General features: G+C 41.8%; 1 long non-coding RNA gene across 1 annotated transcript in view; it reads right to left on the bottom strand.

Annotated features, from left to right (window-relative positions):
- Positions 1–2870: 2870 nt before the first annotated feature.
- Positions 2871–11814, bottom strand: part of LOC133617850 (uncharacterized) — a 74869-nt gene continuing 65925 nt past the window's right edge. Inside the window, exon 4 of the long non-coding RNA XR_009817075.2 lies at positions 2871–3024. This is a non-coding gene — a long non-coding RNA (uncharacterized lncRNA). The remainder of the gene's footprint in view (positions 3025–11814) is intronic.

Raw genomic sequence — 11814 nt, 5'->3', positions numbered from 1 at the left:
GAATCTACATGTACATATAAATGTACATAACTTAAAAAAAAATAAAAAAAAATAAAAATATATCAAAATGTAAAAATTGAGATAAAGGCATCACAAAAAGCTGACAAGTGTCATGTCTGTGTTGATCATGTTTTTGTTTGGCCATGTGCTGTTTGTTTTTTGGACGCTTTTTAGTTCCTGGTTTCACTCTCCTGTTTTGTCACCATAGCAACCATTAGTTTTCACCTGTCACGTCACGCACGTGTTTCACGTTTTGAGTCACGCACCTGTTTTCACTAATCATGTCACTATTATTTAAGCTTATTTAAGACCATACAGGTCACACTGAGGGTGGCCGTATAAACAACTTTAACACTGTTACAAATATGCGCCACACTGTGAACCCACACCAAACAAGAATGACAAACACATTTCGGGAGAACATCCGCACCGTAACACAACAGAACAAATACCCAGAAGCTCTTGCAGCACTAACTCTTCCGGGACGCTACAATATACACCCCCCGCTACCCCCTACCTCCCCACACCTCAACCCCCAAATTCCAAGCTGCTGTTTTGAGGCATGTTAAAAAAAATAATGCACTTTGTGACTTCAATAATAAATATGGCAGTGCCATGTTGGCATTTTTTGTTCCATAACTTGAGTTGATTTATTTTGGAAAACCTTCGGTATCGGTTGATATCGGTATCGGTAATTAAGAGTTGGACAATATCGGCAAAAAAGCCATTATCGGACATCTGTAATATATATATATATATATATATATATATATATCTCCTGCCTCGAAGGAAAATAATGTTTGCCTTAGTGCCCTTCTAATTTGCCTTGGTGATCTAAAATATGAGCCCTCCTTTAAGGCAACACTTAAAGTTAAAATTTGAGGCCTGCTTTTAATATTATATTAAAGACACATCAGTATACAGTATTCTGGAGGAAACGTCTACATTAGGTTAAGAAATAGAATATTATTACAATATAGTTTCCAACAATACTATTAATGTTATAGTAAAGAGACATCAATATACAGTATTCTGAGGGAAACGTCGACAGTATGATACAACGTATCGTATATTACGGACTATAAACCACTGCTTTTTTCCAGAGCTTTGAATCCTGCGGTTTACAGAAAGGTGTGGCTAATCTATGCCATAATGTTTTGTATACAACAAACCTACATAGTGCCGTTCCGTCTACTAGCCGTGCATAGTGTTTCTACTCGTATGGCTCCTTCATTCATCACTCCAAGCAAGGTTTGTAAGTTTTACAATATAACTATAACAATTCATACTTGCTAAACCGCACCATGTGTATTGCCCGTAGGAGTGTTTTCATGCATATTTGTACGTGCTATCGTAATGTAATGACGCTGGCGTCGTTATCAATAGTGAACAGCCTGTGTTAGTGTTATTAACTCACAATGGCATTCTTTTTGCATTATTTCAAACTTTTGTAAATTCACCAAAACGTCGCCGTGGAGTTATCGGGTATGTATAGATGTATAGATGTATAGATAGATAGAATTGAGATCAAATTTAAAAAGTAAATAATGGGGGTATAAATGGAAATAAAATAGAAAATATAACAATAAGAATAAAAATAAAAAAGCAACAATAAGAATAAAAATATAACAGTAGAATATAACAAGAGAAACTATGCAGTAGTGACCATGAAGGTAGAGAGCTACCTTCAGCAGCCAGAGGGTCCATGATAACTTACTTGGGGTGATGAATGAAGTACCATTTCGATCAGAAACGCTATGTTATACTTCCAGTTCAAGGCACGAATCAGGTAGTACATTTTTAACCCGCAGCACCTACAGTGAGCAAACTCATCCAAAAGATGGCGCCATAGCACAATAACAATATTTCAGTGTCTGTCTGTGTAATATAAAAACTAGGGACGATAAATGCGTTAAAATGTAATATCGGAAATTATCGGTATCGTTTTGTTTTTTTATCGGTATCGTTTTTTTTTGTATGTTTTTTTATTTTATTTTTTTATTAAATCTACATAAAAACACAAGATACACTTAAAATTAGTGCACCAACCCAAAAAAACTCCCTCCCCCATTCACACAAAAGGGTTGTTTCTTTCTGTTATTAATATTCTGGTTCCTACATTATATATCAATATATATCAATACAGTCTGCAAGGGATACAGTCCGTAAGCACACATGATTGTGGTCCACTAATAGTACTAACCTTTAACAGTTAATTTTACTCATTTTCATTAATTACTAGTTTCTATGTAACTGTTTTTATATTGTTTTAATTTCTTTTTTGGTCAAGAAAATGTTTTTAATTTATTTATTTTTTTAGTACCTTATCTTCACCATACCTGGTTGTCCAAATTAGGCATAATAATGTGTTAACTCCACGACTGTATATATCGGTTGATATCGGTATCGGTAATTAAAGAGTTGGACAATATCGGATATTGGCAAAAAGCCATTATCGGACATCCCTAATAAAAAACTATTTGTTGGACGCAAAACATGCAAAGAAACATCTATAAATTAGTAGCACCATTTTATAGGCCGCAGGGTTCAAAGCATTGGGGAAAAAAAACAGCTTATAGTCCGGAAAAAAGTAACCCTTTCTACAAGTTCCAAGGGAACCAGTTTTAACAAATGGAAATAGGTCTACTCCAAACAAATCGAGAAATCAACTGACAGCATCTTGTTTAGTTCCACCCACGCACAAGCCTTTGTACAGACCAATAAATGCCAATAAAAAAAAAGCAGGTAAACATAGTTTTGCAGTGCATTCTGGGGGCAACACAAATGTGGATATATGGCGAGATTAGAGTTTATAAACAATATCATGCACACTTCTGAATATGCATGACATACTTTTTAAAGAGGAAGTCATCATCCTGCAGATGATGCAAACGCCGCCACCATCATCATCATCATCATCATCACACGGGAAGCACCGCAACACATCCTCCTCTTTCCTCGTCGCTCTTTGGGCCGTTACCAGGCAACATGATCACATCAAGGCCGAGGGAAAGCAGGAGCTGGCTGGATGTAGAACATGTGTGGGTAGAGGAAGGGAAGAGGAGAAAATAAATGGATGTGGGCTTTTTTTTTTTTTTTTTTTTTAAGTCACGTGCACCACGCCGTTTGCCTTTGGCACAACCTCCGTCATACCCCGCACACCATTTCAGGGAGATTGTGCTTGACCTGATTGAACATATCAAAATACCATCAAACATCCTGTTGTTGAACTGAGGCTGTCTGTCCAGGAGGGGGCGCCTGTGTCTGTGTACGCACGGGAGGAGGAAAGTCGTGCCATGGCTGGGGCATGACTCAGGAAAACAGACTGCGGTAATAGGATGCCGACTAATTGAATGCGGTTACCGCCGTGTGTCTACGAGAAGGTCATATGTGGGCTACTCTGTCCGGTTGTCATGGGAACCGTCTCCATAACGGACGATAGGGTCCCCGATGTGGATGCCGGATGACGTCAGTACATTCAATATATGGAAGCGGCATCTCCCAAATGTACAGCACTCGCATCTCAGTGAGTGTTTTATTAGATTTTGTCACAAAACTATAGAAATTGACATACTTAGAGTAGTCAGTGTACAGCTCGTCTCGCGAGAATTAGTATCCACAGGACTGCAATTGGTTTGTGGCAGTTGGTAGTGCGTGTCACTTTTATGGACGCTTTGGTAGACACAGAAGTGAGCAAAAAACATGGAATATATTTATCAATAATTTCTGACAGTTTAAGTATGTTGCCAAGCACACGGATGGAATAATCCATCCATCCCATCCATTTTCTACCGCTTGTCTCGCTTTCAATCGTTTGTCTTTGCAGTGCGATAGCCTCCTTTTTCACGGCCATGTGTTGCGCAAGTTTACACGCACATTTCAAACGTGCTAAAGAGTTTTAGTCTTGATAAATCACATTGCGAGCGTTAAATGATTCCCGATATTGTGGGCTTTCCAATATTACGCATATTTTAAGGTTTTACTACTTACGTATAAAATACTACACGGTCTAGCTCCGTCCTATCTTGTCGATTGCATTGTACCATATGTCCCGGCAAGAAATCCGCGTTCAAAGAACTCCGGCTTATTAGTGATTCCCAGAGCCCAAAAAAAGTCTGCGGGCTATAGAGCGTTTTCTATTCGGGCTCCAGTACTATGGAATGCCCTCCCGGTAACAATTAGAGATGCTACCTCAGTAGAAGCATTTAAGTCCCATCTTAAAACTCATTTGTATACTCTAGCCTTTAAATAGCCCCCCTGTTAGACCAGTTGATCTGCCGTTTCTTTTCTTTTCTCCTATGCTCCCCTTTTCCTTGAGGGGGGGGGGCACAGGTCCGGTGGCCATGGATGAAGTGCTGGCTGTCCAGAGTCGGGACCCGGGGTGGACCGCTCGCCTGTGCATCGGCTCGGAACATCTCTACGCTGCTGACCCGTCTCCGCTCGGGATGGTGTCCTGCTGGCCCCACTATGGACTGGACTCTTACTATTATGTTGGATCCACTATGGACTGGGCTCTCACAATATTATGTCAGACCCACTCGACATCCATTGCTTTCGGTCTCCCCTAGAGGGGGGGGGGTTACCCACATATGCGGTCCTCTCCAAGGTTTCTCATAGTCATTCACATCGACGTCCCACTGGGGTGAGTTTTTCCTTGCCCGTATGTGGGCTTTGTACCGAGGATGTCGTTGTGGCTTGTGCAGCCCTTTGAGACACTTGTGATTTAGGGCTATATAAATAAAGATTGATTGATTGATTGATATATTCTGCATATACAAAACTAGGGATGTCCGATAATGGCTTTTTGCCGATATCCGATATTTCGATATTGTCCAACTCTTTAATTACCGATACCAACCGATACATACAGTCGTGGAATTAACACATTATTATGCCTAATTTGGACAACCAGGTATGGTGAAAATAAGGTCCTTTTAAAAAAAATACAAATAAAATAAAATAAGATAAATAATTTAAAAACATTTTCTTGACCAAAAAAGAAAGTAAAACAATATAAAAACAGTTACATAGAAACTAGTAATTAATGAAAATGAGTAAAATTAACTGTTAAAGGTTAGTACTATTAGTGGACCACAATCATGTGTGCTTACGGACTGCATCCCTGCAGACTGTATTGATATATATTGATATATAATGTAGGAACCAGAATATTATTAACAGAAAGAAACAACCCTTTTGTGTGAATGAGTGAATAAGTTGAATGGGGAAGGGAGGTTTTTTGGGTTGGTGCACTAATTGTAAGTGTATCTTGTGTTTTTTATGTTAATGTAATAAAAACAAATAAAATTTTAAAAAAAACGATACCGAGAATAAAAAAAACCATACCGGGGGGAGCTCAAAGTAAAGCCGCTGCTCCTCCACATCGAGAGGAGCCAGATGAGGTGGTTCGGGCATCTGGTCAGGATGCCACCCGAACGCCTCCCTAGGGAGGTGTTTAGGGCACGCCGCGGGGAAGACCCAGGACACGTTGGGAAGACTATGTCTCCCGGCTGGCCTGGGAACGCCTCGGGGTCCCACAGGAAGAGCTGGACGAAGTGGCTGGGGAGAGGGAAGTCTGGGCTTCCCTGCTTAGGCTGCTGCCCCCGCGACCCGACCTCGGATAAGCGGAAGAAGATGGATGGATGATACCGATAATTTCCGATATTACATTTTAAAGAATTTATCGGCCGATATTATCGGACATCCCTATACAAACCCCAAAACCAGTGAAGTTGGCACGTTGTGTAAATGGTAAATAAAAACAGAATACAATGATTTGCAAATCCTTTTCAACTTTTATTCAATTGAATAGACTGCAAAGACAAGATATTTAATGTTCCAACTGAGAAACTATTTTCTTTTTGCAAATATTAGCTCATTTGGAATTTGATGGCTGCAACATGTTTCAAAAACGCTGGCACAAGTGGCAAAAAAGACTGACAAAGTTGAGGAATGCTCAAACACTTATTTGGAACATCCCACAGGTGAACAGGCTAATTGGAAACAGGTGGGTGCCATGATTGGGTACAAAAGCAGCTTCCATGAAATGCTCAGTCATTCACAAACAAGGATGGGGCGAGGGTCACCACTTTTTCTCAACCAGCTATTGCAAGGAATTCAGGGATTTCACCATCTACGGTCCGTAATATCATCAAAAGGTTCAGAGAATCTGGAGAAATCACTGCACGTAAGCTGCAAGGCTGAAAACCAACATTGAATGCCCGTGACCTTCCATTCCTCAGGCGGTACTGCATCAAAAACCGACATCAGTGTGAAAAGGATATCACCACATGGGCTCAGGAACACTTCAGAAAACCACTGTCAGTAACTACAGCTCGTCGCTACATCTGTAAGTGCAAGTTAAAACTCTACTATGCAAAGCGAAAGCCATTTATCAACAACACCCAGAAACGTCGCTGGCTTCGCTGGGCCCGAGCTCATCTAAGATGGACTGATGCAAAGTGGAAAAGTGTTCTGTGGTCTGACGAGTCCACATTTCAAATTGCTTTTGGAAACTGTGAACGTCGGAAACAAAGAGGAAAAGAACCATCCGGATTGTTATAGGCGCAAAGTTGAAAAGCCAGCATCTGTGATGGTATGGGGGTGTATTAGTGCTCAAGACATGGGTAACTTACACATCTGTGAAGGCACCATTAATGCTGAAATGTACATACAGGTTTTGGAGCAACATATGTTGCCATCCAAGCAACGTTATCATGGACGCCCCTGCTTATTTCAGCAAGACAATGCCAAGCCACGTGTTACAAGTGGTTTGAGTGTCCGCCCTGAGATCGGTAGGTTGTGAGTTCAAACCCCGGCCGAGTCAGACCAACGACTATAAAAATGGGACCCATTACGTCCCTGCTTGGCACTCAGCATCAAGGGTTGGAATTGGGGGTTAAATCCCCAAAAATGATTCCCGGGCACAGCCACCGCTGCTGCTCACTGCTCCCCTCACCTCCCAGGGGGTGAACAAGGGGATGGGTCAAATGCAGAGGACGAATTGCACCACACCTAGTGTGTATGTGACAATCATTGGTACTTTAACTTGAACTTAACTTCATAGTAAAAAGAGTGCGGGTACATGACTACATCTGTAAGTGCAAGTTAAAACTCTACTATGCAAAGCAAAAGCCATTTATCAACAACACCCAAAATCGCCGCCGGCTTCGCTGAGCCCGAGCTCATCTAAGATGGACTGATGCAAAGTGTAAAAGTGTTCTGTGGTCTGACGAGTCCACATTTCAAATTGTTTTTGGAAACTGTTGACGTCGTGTCCTCTGGACCTAAGAGGAAAAGAACCACCCGGATTGTTATAGGCGCAAAGTTAAAAAACCAGCATCTGATGGTATGGGGGTGTATTAGTGCCCAAGACATGGGTAACTTACACATCTGTGAAGGCGCCATTAATGCTGAAAGGTACATACAGGTTTTGGAGCAACATATGTTGCTATCCAAGCAACGTTACCATGGACGCCCCTGCTTATTTCAGCAAGACAATGCCAAGCCACGTGTTACAAGTGGTTAGAGTGTCCGCCCTGAGATCGGTAGGTTGTGAGTTCAAACCCCGGCCGAGTCATACCAAAGACTATAAAAATGGGACCCATTACCTCCCTGCTTGGCACTCAGCATCAAGGGTTGGAATTGGGGGTTAAATCACCAAAAATGATTCCCGGGCGCGCCCGCCGCTGCTGCTCACTGCTCCCCTCACCTCCCAGGGGGTGAACAAGGGGATGGGTCAAATGCAGAGGACGAATTGCACCACACCTAGTGTGTGTGTGACAATCATTGGTACTTGAATTTTAACTTAACTTCATAGTAAAAAGAGTGCGGGTACATGGCTACATCTGTAAGTGCAAGTTAAAACTCTACTATGCAAAGCAAAAGCCATTTATCAACAACACCCAAAATCGCCGCCGGCTTCGCTGAGCCCGAGCTCATCTAAGATGGACTGATGCAAAGTGTAAAAGTGTTCTGTGGTCTGATGAATCCACATTTCAAATTGTTTTTGGAAACTGTTGACGTCGTGTCCTCTGGACCTAAGAGGAAAGGAACCACCCGGATTGTTATAGGCCCAAAGTTAAAAAGCCAGCATCTGTGATGGTAAGGGGGTGTATTAGTGCCCAATGCATGGGTAACTTACACATCTGTGAAGGCACCATTAATGCTGAAATGTACATACAGGTTTTGGAGCAACATATGTTGCCATCCGAGCAACGTTTTCATGGACGCCCCTGCTTATTTCAGCAAGACAATGCCAAGCCACGTGTTACAACAGCGGCCTAGTGGTTAGAGTCATACCAAAGACTATAAAAATGGGACCCATTACCTCCCTGCTTGGCACTCAGCATCAAGGGTTGGAATCGGGGGTTAAATCACCAAAAATAATTCCCGGGCGCGGCCACCGCTGCTGCTCACTGCTCCCCTCACCTCCCAGGGGGTGAACAAGGGGATGGGTCAAATGCAGAGGACGAATTGCACCACACCTAGTGTGTGTGTGACAATCATTGGTACTTTAACTTTAACTTAACTTCATAGTAAAAAGAGTGCGGGTACTAGACTGGCCTGCCTGTAGTCCAGACCTGTCTCCCATTGAAAATGTGTGGCGCATTATGAAGCCTAAAATACCACAATACAACTTAAACTGTACATCAAGCAAGAATGGGAAATCATTCCACCTGAAGAGCTTCAAAAAATGTTCTCAGTTCCCAAAGGTTTACTGAGTGTTGTTAAAAGGAAAGGCCATGTAACACAGTGGTGACAACTTTTTTGCAATGTGTTGCTGCCATTAAATTCTAAGTTAATGATTTTTTGCAAACATTTCAGTGTGAACATTAAATATCTTGTCTTTGCAGTCTATTCAATTGAATATAAGTTGAAACAAATCATTGTATTCTGTCTTTGTCTACAATTCACTGGTTTTGGGTTTTAAAATAAAAAAAGGGTTACTGACATTTTACGGGTGTGCTCACATTTGTCGGATATGTTATGAATCTGTTTGAGAAAGAGGGAGAGGCGCGGGAAAAAGGGCTCCTAAGGAGGAGGGTGCAACAGGGGGAATGAATTAACAGATTTAGTGTCATCTCTCAGTCTGGGAGAGGAGCCAAAGTATCGACCACCTTAATCCCCTCCTCATCCCTCGCTTCCTCCTCCTCATCCGCCTCCACAGTTTGTGTCTGTCTGCCGCCACCCCCTGATTTTCCACCTCTGTTCATCTGTGTTTTTTCCTTACCTTCAGATTAAAGACGTTTGTTTGCACGTGTCAGCGTCTACGCTCTAAGCCTACACCAGACTCAACACGGCTGCAGATGCCCTAATAGACCGCGGCGACTTTTTTTTTTTTTTTTTTTTTAAGTTCGCAAGCCATGGTTTCGAACAACATGCCCGAAAAGAAGTAGGAAGAAGCAGAGGTCATTTAATCATACACATTGTGGAAATGCACCATACTTTTCTGATAAGGGAGCGAAAACAATAAAAAATGTGATGAAAAAAAAAAAAAAAAGTATATTTAAAAATAAAGAAATAGACATAAGAATGATAAAGCAATTATAAATATAAGCTATCAGTCATGATGAATGCATGGCATGTATATTGTTGAAAATAGAGTCCATGTGTCTGCAGTTGCAATTGAAAAAAGAGATTAAATCTTGCTGTTATCGCCCACATTTAATTTCGGATTGTTTCAGGACGTTTTTGGAAGGATCCACTCGTAGAAACACGATGTTACTGTTAATCTTCCTCTTACTTTTTTATTGACTGATTCACGGGAGGTCCGAGGCGCACCAAGACGTTCGATGGCGATAAGTGGGGACATTGATCTGAGGCCCGAATCTATGGTCGAAGGCGCTGGGACAGGGGTGACGAGGGGGGCGATTTGGAGGGGCGAGGTGATAGCCATGGGGGGGGGGGGGGGGGTGTTCCTCACAGCTTATGTCTATATTAGTACAGTTTATGAAGACACGGGTATCTGTTAATCTGACACTAGTTTCAGGGGGAGAATCAGCGCTAATCCCATGACTAGCCTGATAAGTCCACTCACAATAAGAACCCACATGTGGACGCCGACGCATACAAACATAAACAAGGGGCGTGTTTGTGTCCGGCGCCGTCGCGGACGGGCAAAACAATACCAAACTGTTAAAAAAAACAAAAACAAAAAAACACAAAAGGTGGGTCGTTTGAAACTTTCAAAGTTAGTAGTGTTCCTAGGAAGGGTGCCCGGAAAAAAAAAAAATCGATTCACAATTCTTATTTATTCCGATTTTAAATCGATCCATAATGTTTAAAAAAAATTTAAAAAATTATTAAAAAAATAAAAAAATCACAATGCTTACTCACTGCATTGATTTTATTGATTGACACTTTTATTAGTAGATTGCACAGTACAGTACATATTCCGTACAATTGACCACTAAATGGTAACACCCGAATACGTTTTTCGACTTATTTAAGTCGGGGTCCACGTTAATCAATTCATGGTATAAATACCGTATTTTTCGGAGTATAAGTCGCACCGGAGTATGAGTCGCACCTGTCAAAAATGCATAACAAAAAAAGAAAAAAACATATATACCCGGATTTTTCGGAGTATAAGTCGCACTTGCCGAAAATGCACAAAGAAGGAAAAAAACATAAGTCACACTGGAGCCCGGCCAAACTATGAAAAAAAACTGCGGCTTATAGTCCGAAAAATACGGTAAGTCGCACTGGAGACCAGCCAAACTATGAAAAAAACTGCGACTTATAGTCCGAATAATACGGTATATACCAGGGGTCGGCAACCCGCGGCTCCGGAGCCGCATGCGGCTCTTTGATCACTCTGATGTGGCTCAGCTGCATACTTGCCGACCCTTCCAATTTTCCTGGGAGATTTCCGGATTTCAGTGGCTCTCGCAGTAAAATTACGCCCTAACAATAATGATAAGGGCGTTCCATGATGGTACAGCATTTAGCACCCTCAACAATCTGTACTAAGAGCGTGCCAGCCCAGCCTTTTATAGTATGCATCTTCTACTTGCACACTCAAATGACAGCAAGGCATACTTGGTCAACAGCCACACAGGTTACACTGACGGTGGCCATATAAAACAACTTTTAACACTCTTACTAATAATGCGCCACACTTTGAACCAAACAACAACCGTGCGTCGGTTGAGGTGGGCGGGGTTTGGTAGCAGGGGTGTATAATGTAGCCCGGAAGAGTCAGGGCTGCATGGGATTCTGGGTATTTGTTCTGTTGTGTTTAAGTTGTGTTACGGTGCAGATGTTCTCCCGAAATGTGTTTGTCATTCTTGTTTGATGTGGGTTCACGGTGTGGCGCATATTAGTAAGAGTGTTAAAGTTTATACTGCCACCGTCAGTGTAACCTGTGTGGTTGTTGAACAAGTATGCCTTCCTGTCATTTACGTGAGCAAGCAGAAGTCCCATATCACGTGTGGCTGGGCCGGCACGCTGAATGTATCGGGCACTAAATGCTGTACCATCACGGCACGTTCGAGAGAATAGTTGCCCTGAATTTCGTAGTATGCTGGAAAAATCGGGAGGTAGACAAGTATGACACTGTCAAGCGCCATTCATACAAAACTCGAGACCCTTGGTTTATACATAGCACAAAGCAACAAAAAAACTTTGTATGCAGTGTCATTTCATTTTAAATTTCAAAAGATTTTTGTGGCACCCATTGATTTCTTTGATTTGTGAAACTGGTCAAAATGGCTCTTTGACTGGTAAAGGTTGCCGACCCCTGGTATATACTATCAACATAATACAGACATCACACAAGTTAATCATCAGAGTATATACATTGAATTATTT

The sequence above is a fragment of the Nerophis lumbriciformis genome, linkage group LG18 (assembly GCF_033978685.3).
Source record: "Nerophis lumbriciformis linkage group LG18, RoL_Nlum_v2.1, whole genome shotgun sequence".
NCBI lineage: Eukaryota > Metazoa > Chordata > Actinopteri > Syngnathiformes > Syngnathidae > Nerophis > Nerophis lumbriciformis.
The sequence above is the reverse complement of the archived record's forward strand: the minus strand, read 5'-3'. Positions and strand labels throughout refer to the sequence as shown.